The sequence below is a fragment of the Camellia sinensis genome, chromosome 12 (genome assembly GCF_055761805.1).
Source record: "Camellia sinensis isolate YWXY chromosome 12, ASM5576180v1, whole genome shotgun sequence".
Classification (NCBI taxonomy): Eukaryota; Viridiplantae; Streptophyta; class Magnoliopsida; order Ericales; family Theaceae; genus Camellia; species Camellia sinensis.
The window spans coordinates 97,134,668-97,145,854 of record NC_138972.1 but is presented as its reverse complement, the minus strand read 5'-3'; positions in this window follow the sequence as shown (position 1 = coordinate 97,145,854).

The window sequence follows — 11,187 nt, the reverse complement described above, 5'->3', positions numbered from 1 at the left end:
TCGCCCCAGTAGAAGTTCTGATTGAAGTCCGGTACCCCGACAGAGCAAATGACAGCTTGTCTGGCCAATCCCGGTAGGTTTCCACCATTTTCTGCAATATGTGTTTGATATTCTTATTGGCGGCCTCGACCGCTCCATTGGTTTGCGGCCGATATGTAGACGACTTATGAAAAGCTACGTTGTATTTCTCCAACAAGTCAATCACTTCCTTCTTGAAATGGGAACCATTATCTGAAATGACCTCGTTTGGGACCCCATAGCGACAGATGATGTTGTTCCTGATGAACTTTGCAACATGCGAAGCCTTCAACACCGCATAGGATTGGCCCTCAACCCACTTCGTGAAATAATCTATCGTGACCAGGATGAACTCATGCCCGTTAGACCCCTTCGGAGTGACAGCCCCAATCACGTCGATTCCCCAAACTAAAAATGGCCATGGCGAAGTCATATTGTACAGCTTCGACGGCGGGATGTTCATGCGGTTTGCATGGATCTGACACTTGTGGCATCGCTGAACAAAGCCGATACAATCCTCCTCCATGGTGGACCAGTAATAACCCTGTCTGAGGATCTTTCGTGCCAGCATTACCCCGTTCATATGTGCTCCACATTCTCCTCTATGGATGGTCTCCATCAGGCATTTTGATTCTTCAGCTTCAACGCATAGCTTATGCATTCCCAGATGACCTGTTTTGTACAATTTGCCTCCGCAGATGATGAATTGAACGGCCATTCTTCTGATTGCCCTTTTATCCTTGGCATTTGCCCCTGGTGGATACGCCTCTTTCTCCAAGAAGTTCCAAATGTCGTAATACTAGGGGTTCTTATCTTGAACCTCGTCTATAGTAGCAATTGACTCGTAAGCTGGCGCAAACTTCTGGTCAATAATGACTGGACACATCCGGACTCCAAACGGGATGTCTATCATAGAAGATAGAGTTGCTAGTGAATCTGCGAACCTGTTGTTCTCTCTTGCTAGATGAGCAAAGTTTAGCTTCTCAAACCGAGGAATTAACAAGTCCAGGGCCTGATGATACATCAACATCTTTTCTTCTTTGACTTTCCAATCTCCTTTCGCTTGAGACACAACAAGGTTCGAGTCCCCAATGACGTCCAACCGTTTTGCCCCTAGTTCCAGGGCTGCTTCTAAACCGGCAATGCACGCCTCATACTCTGCTTCGTTGTTCGAGACTTTGAACCGGAGTTTGAAGGCTAGAGGGATACGAAAATTGTTGGGTGCGATCAGCGACACTCCTATTCCATACCCATACTGGTTGGACGCTCCGTCAAAATACATCGTCCAAAACTCATCGTCGATATGCAAAATGGCCTCATCTGGGAATAAGTACTCAACTGCTTCACCCCCTTCCACTGGATGATCGGCTAAGAACTCTTCTACTACCCTTCCTTTGACCGACTTGCGCGTCACATATTTTAGATCGAATTCGGAAAGCAACAACAACCAACGAGCTAGCCTACCCGTAAGTACCGGTTTCTCAAAGAGATATTTGATGGGATCTAATCTCGAAACCAACATTACAGAGTGAGCTAACAGGTAGTGCCGCAGCTTTCTGGTAGCCCATACCAAGGCTAAGCAAGCCTTTTCCAATGGTGTGTAGCGAGTTTCATACTCTAGCATCTTCTTGCTCAAATAATAGATGGCCCTTTCCACTTTGTCCTCTGATTCTTGCGCGAGCATGCAGCCCATTATGGTCTCAGTTACCGAAAGGTACAATATCAACGGTCTTCCCAGTTCTGGTGGCGACAACACAGGTGGGTTCTGTAAATATTCCTCGATCTTTTCAAAAGCAGCTTGGCATCGGCCGTCCCACTAGAATTTTATTCCTTTCTTCAGGAGACCAAAAAGTGGTTCACAAGTCAAGGTTAATTTTGAGATAAACCGTCTTATGAATTGCACTTTACCCAGAAAGCCTCGCACCTCCTTTTCAGTCCTTGGTGGTGGCATTTCTAGGATGGCCTTGATTTTGGAAGGGTCGACTTCGATACCTCTCTGTGTAATGAGAAACCCCAGCATTTTCCCCGCTGTAACACCGAACGTACACTTCTGAGGATTCAGCCGCAACCGAAATTCTCTGATCCTTTGAAAGAACTTTTGTAAGGCGGTGTAGTGGCCCTCTCTTTCTTTGGACTTGACAATCATGTCGTCCACGTACACCTCAACTTTTTTTTGTGGATCATGTCATGCAATATCGTGGTTGCGGCTCGTTGATATGTAGCTCCAGCGTTCTTCAGCCCAAGTGGCATCACTCTGTAGCAGTAGGTCCCCCACGGGGTGGTGAAGGCAGTCTTTTCTCGATCTTCAGGTGCCATCACTATCTGGTTGTAGCCTGAGAAGCCATCCATAAACGAAAGCAGAGCATGCCCCGCTGTGAAGTCCACTAACTCGTCAATGTGCGGCAAGGGAAAGTCGTCCTTCGGACTAGCTCTATTCAAATCCCTAAAATCCACGCATACCCGGATCCTACCATCCTTCTTCGGCACTGGAACAATATTGGCCAACCAAGTCGGGTATTCGGATACCAGCAGGAAACCTGCGTTAATTTGCTTGGTGACTTCTTCCTTAATCTTGAGGGCCCAGTCCGAGCGGATCCTTTTGAGTTTTTGTTTAACTGGTCGGGCCTCGGGGTCAAGAGGGATCCGGTGCTGTACAATCTCAGAATCGATTCCAGGCATGTCTTCATAGGACCACGCGAAAACATCTTTGAAATCTTTTAATAAAGCGACTAAGCGCTCGCGTTCCTCCGAAGACAACGTGGACCCGATCTGGACCAGCCGCGGGTCCTCCTCAGTACCGACATTCACGGTAGTGATTTCATCCATTAAGGGCTTAACAAATCTTTCTTGCTCTTGATCAATTAAGCGTTGCAAAACCGAAGGAATTTCTTCCTCGTCGTTTTCATCAAAATTTTGAAAGTCTGAATTAATGCAATAAATCAAGGGCACAGAAAACTACTCAGAAACCACAACTACTTGATTCTCATTAAGCACATCCAAATCGTCCGATTCCTCGGTTATAACAGACTCAAAAGAGAAAGAAAAAGACGACCTGGACAAGACTGTGGCATCCGGGTTATCATCCCCAGGATTACCAGACTCAGACTCAGTCGAGCTGGAACCTGATTCCGACTCACAAGATTCGGTGGAATCAGATTCCGGCTCACTACCTGACCTGGTGTTGCTGGACAAAAATCCCTCTTCATATTGCCAAATGAGAGAGGGTGCGATAGATGCATCCAAAATGTTTGCTGGTAGGCTCGCAGCCGTTCCGTTCCCGATCATGCATACCGAGAAGTTATCCCCAAGCACTTCTGTTCGATCGGAGGATCTGAAAGTAGACATGCCAGCGCTACTCCCATTTCACTTTCGGCGTCCTCAGACTCCACTTTCTTGCTCTACTCAACCTCAACTATTGGGTCTGTTTGCTCTCCGGCAACGTCATCCCCGGGTAACTGCAGGTCAAAGAAGATCTCAAACCCCGGCACGCACTTCTTCTCCGCGTTCAGCCACGGCTCTGGGAAGTAACAGAACGGAAAATCCTCCCCCTCCCAGACGAAGCGTCCGTTTAGGGTACCCTGAATGGGCCGGTGCATTAAGTCAAAAGGCTTCCCCACCTTCTTCGCTCTGGCTCTCCCAGCCATCTCCTTACCCTTCCTTATCCAATCCTCTTTGATGGGCAGATAACCCAAACCAAAGATATGTGGGCTATGTGGCACCTCGGCCGATGCTGCAACGCCCTTCCGGTCGCTCTCTCCCAATCCCATCCCGGGGATATGTTGAAGCTTGTTCATGAGGTATACCGATTGAGCACTGACATACACCCCCTCATTAATAGCTAAGATATTCTGTACGACCCGGGCCTCAGCTAGGGTAAAACCGGATAAGAACACATCCTCCATACCGTGCTCAATTTCCAGAACTGGCGTAGATACTTCCGGCGGTGGATGGATCGATGAATTCCTAAAAACAATGGCTACTCCCTTTCCATGGGGGTATTTCACCATTTGATGCAAGGTAGAAGAAACTGCCTTTACTTGATGCAGCCACGGCCGCCCCAAAAGCAGATTGAAAGTGGCAGAAACCTCTAGGATGTGAAAATCAATTTCATGCTGCCCCGGCCCAACCTTGGTTTGAATTTTCGTTGTCCCTATGGCTTCCCTGCTTATATTGTCGTAAGCCCGAATCACCTGGGCTGTTGGCACAAAGTCCACGGTCTTCGAGCCAATTGCATAGGCAGTCCTGGCTAGACATACATTGATGGCGGACCCTGTGTCGACAAGTACCACGGGTATCCATTTATCTCTGCACTCCACAGAGATGTAGAGTGGCTTGTTATGGTTCGCACCCTCAGGTGGCAGTTCTTTGTCAGAAAAGGTCAACATCGGGGTAGCTCCTCCCGGAAAAACTAAGCCCACCAGCTGTTCGAGCGTGGTGTCTATAGAAAGCTTGGCCTTGTCCATGGCCGATAAGACAGCTTGTCGATGTACTCGCGATGCCATAAGTAGTTCCCAGATGGAGATGTCTGCCTGTATCTTCTTTAACTGCTTCAGTACAGCCTCTTCTTCAACTTGCTTATCTTTCTGTCTCTCAGCTTCCTTATCTTTCCCAGATGCCTCCGGCTGGTCTAGGTGCAGGGGCTTGAAATACCGTCCACTTCTCGTCATGTGATCAACCTCACCAATATACTAAGTATCATCTGGCTGATTACTTCTCCAATCCTCATCCGTGTGAGCAAGACATAAATCATCGTCTTCCCACCACATTCTGTCGGCAGCCAACAGACACCTGTCTGGCTCCGGTTCAAGTGCACTCGCAGTACTCTCCGTCCACATGCTCGCAACACTCTCCGTCCACATGCTCGCAGCATTCTCTATCTTCGTGCACACAGCACTTTCAGTCCCCTCAGGGTCTTTAGCTTTCCTAATTCTCTCGGCATCCTCAAACCTTTCTTGTTCCAGCTGCGTCAGTACAGCTGGCTGTTCAACAATTCCCGCATTCATAATGCCCAAGTCTCGAGTGGAATTCTTAGCACCGGCGCTCTCCGGCGATTGATTCTGACTTTCGGCCCTTCCGACCACCACTGATATGCTCGCCCCTGCCGGGCCCTGCTCCAATTGAGCTTCGTTAACAACATCTGGCAAGTCATTAAGCCAGCCAATAGCCTGTGTCGATTTCTCATAACCAAACCAGTCGACTGCCGCGTTTCCCAGATCTTGATCGTTGAAAAACTGGAAGTTGGCCAAGTCCTCTTCCACAACCGTCAAACCATCTGTCCCCTGCTCAAATCCATCTCCTCGGATCACACACAACTCTGCCCTCTCTGGCAATTCAATATTAGGCTTAAACTGGCCTGCTGGCAGAATGTAATCACTCGGATCGTAGGCTTCCCCAGCGACACTCCCAAACTGCTCAAACCCTGATTGAACAATTCCATCCTCTTCCGAAATCTCCTCTATTCTATCTCTGCCAGTTACCACCATTGGCTCGGGTTGGGTTCTGGAGATGTCCAACATGCACAAAGAGTCAGTGCAGTCAGGAAGGAGCACCTCCGGTTTAGGCAGGTGGGAAGGAGTGATATATATGCTGGGATCGTAAGACACGACCCCAGTCTGGATGAAGTTGATTCTTTTGGGAGGTGGAGCTTGGTTGTGTGGTGGGAGAGGGTTTGTTGTGACAATGGGTTTTTCGGGAGGTACAATCACCTGCTTGTCAATGAGGTCTTGAATCTCATGACGCAATCTGAAACATTAGTCAGTGTCATGACCGTGTTGTTGGTGATATGCGCAGTATTTTGCCGGGTTATGAGAAGGAGGGAATGGATTTGGCAATGGCCTCGACTCAAGGGGCTTTAAGTGCCCTTTCTTGATTAATACCCCTAGAGCCTTGGACAGGGGCATATACAGTGGGGTGAAGGTTCTTTGGCCTCTGGGTTGGAATCGAGTGGTTTGTGTGTTGCTTCCGGACGCGCCGGACAAAGGTGTAGCTGCCATGGGTCTTGGAAGGGGAGGGGGAATGGTGGTGACTACGCTTACTTTTGAAGCTCTGGCATTTGTGGCATTGCTGGTGCCTGTGTTGTTGTTGCAGTTGAAAGTTCTTCGGGATTGCTCTCTATCTTGGTCAATCAGACCCTGTTTCATTGCATCTTTAATTTGTACCCCCATTTCATGTAGATCTGAAAAAGTGGGAAAGGGGAGCACAATCATTTTTTGCATCAGTTTTGGCTGGAGATTACGCACAATCATCCTGATTTGGTCATTGTCGGTAGGCCTCAGGGTTATCATCGAAGCCTTTGCCCTCCACCGAGTTACAAAATTCGAGAAGCTTTCCTTAGGCTCCTGCCTTGTTGTTTCGAGATCTCGGGTTGTAATCTCGATTTGGGTATTATAAGAGTATTGCGCGACAAAGGCCTCGGCCATTTCATCCCAACTCCGCTTGACATCATCCTTTAACTTCACATACCAGATAGCGGCCACGCCCGATAGGGTCCAGCCGAATAGTGAAAGCTTTTGTGGTCTGGTGAGGCCCATTGGCCGTAGTATATCTGAAAATAGCCGGAGATGCACCATGGGGTCTCCAGATCCGTCAAAACGATCAATTTGCGACATTTTAAACCTATCCGGCAGCGTCACAGCCACATCGGTATATCCGTCCTTGATATCCGGAATAGCCTTTACCCCTTGGGATTTCTTGAACAACTTCTCAAGATTGCTCAATTTCAGTGCTGTATGGTCTACTTCGAACTCGAAGGGAGAGTCTGGTTGATTGACAGGCATAGGTGCCTTAGATAACTGGGGTAGAATTGGGGGCGGAGCTGGCCCCGTTGGTATGTCCGTATCTGCCTGGACATTTGGCGCCTCTTCGGGTGCTGGGATTCCTGGTGGGGGAGGAACTAGGTATGAAGCAGATGCCCCAGTTTGCTGTTGCAATCTGGCAATTAACTCTATCTGCTGGGCCATGATCTCGGCCTGTTGTTTAGCAAATTCATCCCGGCGAACAACATCCTGCTGCATGGCTCTCATGGTGTCCTGCATCTGACGCATCATTTCCTCAACTCCTATTGGTCCCGCCATACTACCCTGATCTGTCTGAACTAGTGGCAGGTCTATCTCTATAGCAACAATTGGGATCTCAATCCGACTGTCCACTGATGAGGTAATCCGCTGCTCTGGTAACCTCTGCTTAGATACACTGCACCTTTTTGGCCTCCGTTTGATAACCGGGGGTAGAGAGTGGAACACTGGTTGTCTGTCGACCAGATCCTCAGATCGATTGAGTCGGCGACCTCTTGTCCAGAGTTCTTGGGGAATCTCTGCTTGGTCTGGAGCAATTGTGCTAAACTACCTAGCAAAAAGATAAATAAAGCAATAATAAGGAAATAAATGAGCAGACAAACGGACAACATAACGGCGTAAATAAACACAACACACAGTCGGGTATAATTAAAACGCGATTGATACACTGTTCAAAGACTGATCATTATTCCCAAATCACTGTCCCTAGAACTGAATCTGATACCCGCAGATAACTGATTCCAAAAATACTGAATTGGCGCCCGCAGGCCCTTGATACCCAGAAATACTGAACCGGTGCCTGCAGGCCTGATACCCAGAAACACTAAACTGGTGCCCGCAGGCCCTGATGCCCAAATTTGCAAACTGATACATGCATTCATATAGAGACGCACTCTAAAAGCACATAACAAACAAGTGAGAGCCAAAACACCCCTATATTGGGGTAAGGTTTCCCTGTCCTATTTTGTCAGGAACTAGGGTTTCACTACGCATGCAGCGGTTTCAAACAACCTATAAACGGGTAAGCAACCTGTCCTAGTTTGGAATGGTCACTATGGATTCTGAATATGCACTAGGTCGAATGGTCGAAAAGGGTGCCCCGGTAAAACTGGGGTTTGTGCTCCCATACTGGCAGAGCCCGTAACCGGTCAGCCTTATGGCATGCTTTGACAAAGCAAGCCTCCGACAAACTGTTCAGGAATAGCAGATGGCAAACACGGTGTCCTAGGCGCACCAATGCACATGCAATACAAAGAAACACATAAGTGTAATCAAAACAAGATATCATGAGTTCGAATCAAGTTCTCTAAATCCCCAGCAAAGTCGCCAAAAACTGTAGACGTCCCAGAACGTCCCGGGAGGGAATCCCCCCCCTCCGGTTTTGTTCATTGGGCTCACTGCAGTTCAGGACTCAATGTCACAGTCCTGTATCTAATCTCGCAGAATGCAATGCAAGACCGATGAAATCATCAAAGAGTCCAAATCCGGCAAATCGTTTTTGAAAACAGATTTTTTTGAAAGAAGTGCCAAACATGGACTGCTTTGCCAGATACAGAGTCGCCACCTAAATATTTTATTTTGGGAAATTTAGGAAACCTTGACTCGTTGCCTAAGGCCACGTGTCCGTCATCACCAAAGTTGCCTCGGCTCGGGAACTTAGGTACGATTGGGGAAGGTCACTTCGTGAGCACCCCCGCTCGCCCGATCAAAGATCGGCCTCTACTAACCATGATATCTAGTCTTGAAAACATTATGCGTTCTTATTTCGGTTATTAGCCTAGATTTACTATGTGATGCCCACAGCGTACAAGTATAGACCGGGTCGCCTGAATTGGAACAACACATCTCATGTTTGTTTTGAAAACGGTTTGCTACTCGCAAGTAGGCTAAAATGTGGATTTGCCACCCTCAGGTGGGCTTAGAAAATAAGGTGATTTGCCACTATCTAGTGGGCTTAAAACTCACATTTAATGAATTGTTCCAATCCAAATAACCCAACCTTCACCTACAGGCATTCAGGCAGTTATATCACATAAGCAATTAGCCTCATGTAAGCATGCTATCCTGGCAGTCACTCACACACATGCAAGGATGCTAAAGCATAAAACTTACCGAGTACTCCGAGCCAAAACAGAAACTAGTTAGAAATCAATGTATGATCCTAACTATACAGAAATGCCTAATGCAACACATGCAAAATGCAACTAAGATAGGCTCGGCTATTCTAAAGATGGCATATGAAATGCTACAACTAACAAGTATTCAATTTGGAATTGAAATACAAATGCAGTTAGTATGATGCGCCGAGCCCGGTACATGCAAGACAGATGAATGAATGCAAACATGCTATCATACCGTATGCTAATTGAAACATGGCCTAATCTAACCATCATAAGCTGGTAAACAAAAGGGAGAAAGACGTGGGATTGGAAGACATACATCACACTCACGCACACTTATTACAATTGTGCCCTCACTCGGAGGGTCCGAAAGAATAATACAGTCCGAATAAATAGTATAATCCGAATAAATAGTTAAATATTACAAAACCCTAATTAATTAATCAAATTAACTAGGAAAGTGATAAATCGGCACGCAAATCTATGGACCGCCTCAGCTCTGTTCCAAATGACGAATGATGCATGCTCGAGTTGCCCGGCGCGGAAATCTATTGCGGTGCCCTGGTTTGCCTCTGTTTGCAATTAATGTCGGAATGTTGTGCAAGGCTTTAGAAAGCTGCTAATTTTTGATTCGCTACAACAGAGAGCAACAAAGGGGCATGGCAAAGTATTTCACATATGTATACATGACTACTCTTCAGGGAGTGTAGTCCTCGATCCTCGTGCCACCAATCACGCATATCGATGCATGATGGCCGAGGAGTCGAATTGCACGACTCAATATGAAATGAATGCACATGAAAACATAACAAGACCTAAACTCCATCATGGCTAATCCGGAGTGTCGGCGACGGGGAATTGAGACACGTTCCGTCACTCGGAGTACGAAACGTCCCTCGTTTCCTGTGTTTGGGCTAACTCTTATCCCAAACACAATGCAAATGAGATGGCATACACAATGTGACTAACATACAACCTAGCATACATAATGCTATGAAATGGCATACACAATGCTCGATATAACATGGTGTACACAAAGCTCTAACACGCAACCTAGCATACGCAATGCTATGAATTAAAAAGGCATACACAATGCATAATGGACTTACACCAACATGAGTGGACCTCAGCCACACTCACATCAGTAGCCATAAGATAAAAATGAGACCACCGAAATGCGTGCACACATGCGCGCAAACCGAAGACCGAACCTAAGGCACAACGTGCAACTCTAACAAGGCATGGCAAAGCATGAAATATGGCATACAGACATGTAAATTCCAACACTGAAACATGATGCCAAATGATCCCGAATCATGGATATATGGCACCCGATACATGAGATGAGCCCCGAAATTCAAAACTAGGCACATGTATTGACTTATAGCTATACAAAGCATGCATTATTTGACCATGGAGCACAAAGACAGAGCCAAGGCAGTCCCAAAACATGAAAGCATGACCAAAGGATGCTAGCATGATGGACTAAAATAGCATGCAACTTTGACTAGCAAACATGGTTTACATGGCATGTATGTGAAGCATGTGAGATCTCACCAAACCAGAAAAAATTAGTGAATGAAACATGCCAAAATATGTCCAAATAATCACTGAAATGCAGCCAACATGTGCAAAAATGAGGGGCTTCTTTGGAAGGCCAATCAAGGGGTTGTTAAGCACATATAAGATAGACACTTAGCATGGCAAAACCAACTCTGGAAATGAGTTATGACAGCCCTAAAACTCACAAAATTGGCCCTGAAATCAGTCAAGGGAACATGCAAAGAAAGGCCTCTTTGAAGGGCCTTGAATGAGATTGGTCTACACATGCAACATAGACTTAAAATATGGTGAAATGGGCCTCGGACAGAGCCAAATCAGACCTCAAAACCCTCAGAATGAGGCCTGGAAAGTGACTTCGATGCATGAAAAATGGGGTCCCTTTGGGAGGCCCAAAAGATCCCCAAACAAAACAAGGAGAGAGAGGGTCACCCCCCTCTAATTTTGGCCCTCAAAAATGCATCTAAGCCACTAAAAATTCACTGAATTTCAGTAGCTAAGAGGCCAAACCATGGCCAATGCAAGTGCTCTAATGCATAGCCTTAATCATGAAGGAATGAAGCATGCATAGGGGAAGATGATCCCAAACAGAGAATAGACCTAAATCAAACATAAAGATGATATCAAAAAAAGATTTTTTTCAGTTTAGGTCGAGGTCTAAAATGGCTCACAAATAAGGCTAATGTATCATGCAA